Source organism: Tupaia chinensis, unplaced genomic scaffold, assembly GCF_000334495.1.
Source record: "Tupaia chinensis unplaced genomic scaffold, TupChi_1.0 Scaffold148646_1, whole genome shotgun sequence".
NCBI classification, from domain to species: Eukaryota; Metazoa; Chordata; class Mammalia; order Scandentia; family Tupaiidae; genus Tupaia; species Tupaia belangeri.
The window spans coordinates 207,393-211,900 of record NW_006208495.1 but is presented as its reverse complement, the minus strand read 5'-3'; the positions used below and the strand labels follow the sequence as shown (position 1 = coordinate 211,900).

The 4,508-nt window shown below is 44.0% G+C and overlaps 1 pseudogene; it reads right to left on the bottom strand.

Annotated features, from left to right (window-relative positions):
- Window positions 1-2,556: 2,556 nt before the first annotated feature.
- The window catches only part of LOC106734107 (zinc finger protein 639-like), a 35,445-nt pseudogene continuing 33,493 nt past the window's right edge, over window positions 2,557-4,508 (bottom strand).

Here is a 4,508-nt window from a genome sequence, read left to right as displayed (position 1 = left end):
AAACAAAAGGAAACAAACAAAAAAATCCTCATGCCAGGCATGTGTGTGTAGGTGCCCAAGATCTCGAGAGGAGAATGGAGGAGAAGAGATTGAGGTGTGGCCATCCCATCTGGGGAGTAATTTCTTGTTTTCTGTCTCTCGGGCAAGTGCACACACCCTATAGCAAAAATCTCTCTAAAAAAATAAACAGGTGTCCAAATTGAGACACCCTAACCCCCGACTCCTTGTTCTCACTGCCAAAAGGTGAGTCATTGGTTGCTCTACACTCTCTGGATTGAAGGGCTCGGGGTCTCAAAGCAAGCCCAATGATGATCTTACAATAGGGACAGGACTAAAGAGACCCACTCTAGCTGGCCCCATTGTAGAAAGTTGTCCTCATGGGGCTGGAGCCTGAGGTCACTTTAGACGTGGTAGGTTGATCAATTGAATTCCTTTTGAATACAGGGGCCACCTACTCTGTCCTGATCTCCTACTCTGGACCCACTTTTCCTCAGCCTAGCCTAGTGGTTAGAGCCACTAGGGGATCCTTCAACTATCCTTTCATGGAATCTGTGCTTTGCTTCAGTTTCCTTGTTATGCCACATTGACTTTGTTCTGTATTAAGCTGAGATATTCTTATAAAAATTAGCACCATAATCGTGTTGGGACAAAGTGCTGCTTTAAGACATCTCTACGTTTGTTTTTTTTCTTATGGGTACAAAATCTGTCCCTCCTCTGCTCCTTACAAGAAATTATGAAATCAGATACTTCTTTCTACTTTATAGTTTACAGTCTTAGATCTTAAGGATGTCTTTTCTACATACCCTTAACACCTGAGTCTCAATTTCTATCTGTTTTAATTTTTTAGAGAGATTTTTGCTATAGGGCACATGCATTCGCTGAAGAGAGAGACAGAGAGAGACAGAAAGCAAGAAATCATCCCCCCACTCCTGGGTGAGGGTGAATGGCCACACCACAATCCTTTCTCCTCCATTCTCCCCTTGGGATCTTGGGCATGCACATACATGTGTCTGGTGTGAGGTTTTTTTTTTTTTTGTATAAAAAGATTTCTTGAAATTTATCACTGACAAACAGACATAAAACTCAAAGTTTGGCTCTTCTGAGGAGCAGGGTTAAAACTGGTACAGATGTTCTTTCATACAGATGAAACATGGGTTAGGAAATAACACATCACTTCGAAAGCAATCCAGAAGAGGGACTTGAAAGCAAACCTATACATTTGCTAGGAATCTGCGGTCATTTCAGATTTCCACTAGGTCGGAAAATACAATTCTGCATTAGTTTGTCCATGCTCAGGTGTATGAAAAACAAAACAAAACGAAAACAAAACAAAACAAAACAAAACAAAAAACCCAGCCGACACGCAGCAATGTTTCCAGCACTTAGGTTTGTAAAAATGTTCTAAGCACAGAAGTACACATGGAAGAATTCTCTCATCATTTTTGTAAAACAGAACAGGGCAGTTTTGTGTTTTTTCTTTGAAAGAGGTTACGTTTCAAAGGTTTGTCTCTTTTCTTTTAGCGATGAGTACCAAATCCATCTTACTTGCAAGCCATAAGCCTGCTGCTTTCAGCTCTCTGGCTCACGGCTCTCTAGGGCTACACCAGAGTCCTCTCTGCAGAGAGAAGCCCACCACCATCTGTGAAGAGGAAAAGGGGACTAGGGGCAGGAACACTCCTCAAAGAGTGCCAAATCCGCTGTTAGGTTAGGTTGCCATTTACAGACCTGAGCGTTGGACACCTCTAGCAGGCCCAAGACACGAGAGCACATGAGCCAAAGTGACTGGACTGGGGAGAAATGTAAACATGTTGGAATAGTCACTTTGCAAACTAAATGACATGATTGAATGTATATAAGAACTTGAAATAAAACAAGATTAAAAAAATAAAGGTTAAAGACATGGCTGTGCTCAGTCCCTCCTGGGCTTCGAGGAACCAGACTGAGGCCAGCCAGGGCCTGCCGACCACTTCAGAGCCTCGGGGAATGCCGGGAAATAGAAGAGACCTCCAGCCACCCTCTCCGAGAGGAAGGAGTCCACTTGGTGTGTACTTGGCCATCGACATTGCACTTCAGGGACAGAATCAGGCACAAACACAGTTTCTTTTTCTTTTTTTTTGGCAGTAAAAATAGTATTTTATTCCACTTCCTCCCACTCTCCCTCCGCCCTACAACCCCCAGTACACTTTTCCCCTCTTGTTCCCACAGCAATGTTACAATCAGAAAAAAAAGGGAAAGTTTCAGGGGGCAGGATTTGGGGGATAGGTGGGAGAGGATAGGGGTAAAAATAGTCAAATCACAATAGAAATTTTTCAAAATAGGTTATTCCACTTAGCCATCTTCTTCTCCCTCATCTTCGGGTTCTCGTTTTCGCTTCTGACCCCTTTCCTCTTCCCCAAGATCTTCATCTTCCTCATCGTCTACCTCCCCGTCGTTATAACCTTCTTCATCCTCCTCCTCCTCTCCACTCATGTCCTCCTCTTCACCTTCCTCCTCCTCGTCCTCCTTGTCCTCCACTACCTAAGCATCTTTGTCCTATTCCTCCTCATCCTCGATCTCCTAGTCGTCGTCCAGGCCCTCCACGTAGCCCTTGGCATCCGAGTCGGGGCCTCCATTGGGGTACATGAGCTGAGGGAGCAATGTGAGTTGTAAGCCATTGAGGCCGGGATTCAAATCGCAGTTGACTGTGTAGGAGTCCAGTGATGCAATCATTACACCATCTGCTGGTCCCTCTATCAGTTTTTAAATGAAAAGATACAGTACGAGTACACTTAAGCTTATATCTTTGTAAAAGTAAACGCATTCCATGGGCTTTTACTAAAGCTTTAAATAACTCTGCTTTAGCTTTAGATGCCTTAAATTAGAAATGAAGTGATGTATAGTCAAATGTTCTTTTTTTTTAAAGAGAGGTTATTGCTATAGGATGTATGTGCCCACCAGTGATACAGAGAGACAGAGAAAAAGTGAGAAATCATCCCCCCCGGAGAACACCTATGCCACAATCCCTACTTCTTCATTCTCTTCTTGGGATTTTGGGCATGCATCCACAAGCACTCAGTGTGAGTTTCAAGTTGCCAGGTCTGAGACTCGAACCGCAGTTAGCCATGTGGGCGTATAGAGCTTTAGCCACTATGCCACCTGCTGGCTCTGGGATGACTGACTTCTGTCACGGGGTTCTAGACAGTCCTCTGGTGGAGGATCTTTTCCTGCCACACCATCAAAGCCCCAGTTTTAGCAAGAAATAGCCAGAATGATCACTGTCCTATATCCCCTAAAGGAAGTTAGGGATTCCTCTTCAGAGGAATTTTAACAAGAAGTACAGATCCTGGGGAGCTAGCAGTTAGCGTAATGGCTATGTCGCTGAACTCTCACATAGTCGACTGCGGTTCGCATCCCAGACCCGGTGGCTTAAAACTCACGCCAGGCGCGTGTGCGTGCATGCCCAAGATCCCAAGAGGAGAATGGAGAAGAAGGGACTGCGGCGTGACCATCCCCTCTGGAGGGTGATTTCTCGTTTTCTGTCTCTCTGTCTCTCTCTGTCTGTCTGGCGAGCGCACGTGCCCTATAGCGAAAACCTCTCCAAAAAAAAAAAAAAAAAGAGAGATTAAAAAAAAGAGAGATAAAAGAAGTACAGATCCTATGTTCTGCTGACCTGAGGAAGAACAGTGTAATAAATCACTCAGACTATCATATAACTCTTTTCTAAAGCCCATTTCTTTATCAAAAAGCCAGTTCTCCATTCATATTATGATATAAACCTCACTCTAGAGTTCCTCACTGGCAATCCATTCAAGACCCTTTCCATCACACTGTAAGTCTCTCCTCTAATAAACTTTGCTTATAATCCACTCCACTTGTTTGCATTTCTTTATTTTTTTAAGGATTATTTTATTTATTGTTATTGTTATTTAATTGACCAGAGAGAAAAAGAGAGAGAAAGAGAAAGAAAGCAAGCTGCCAGGTCCAGGACTTGAACCTCAGTTGACCCTGTGGGAGTCCAGTGCCTTAACCACCATACCACCTGCCAGCCCCTATTTGCACTTCTAATTTTTCATGAGTGTCAGACAAGAACCAGCATGGGTGTTGGATCTAATCATCCAGCACTCCCACTAGCATTCTGCTGCCATTCTTAGCTATGAGAAAGAAGGGTTCAGTGGGACCAGCAGTTGGCGTAATGGCTATGTCACTGGACTCCCACGTAGTCGACCACTGTTCGAGTCCCGGACCCGGCAGCTTAAACTCACGCCGGGCGCGTGTGCTTGCAGGCTCAAGATCCCGAGAGGAGAATGGAGGAGAAGGGATTGCGGCGTGGCCAGCCCCCCGGGGGGGTGATTTCTCACTTTCTGTCTCTGTCTCTCTGTCTCTCTCTGCCTAAAAACCTCTCTGAAAATAAATAAATAAATAAATAAATAAAAAGAGAGGAGGGTTTGGCTGGTATGGGAAGGGTTTGGATTTTTTTTTTTTTTTTTTTTTTTTTTTTTTTTTAGGGTGGGAGTTTAAAAAATTTTTTT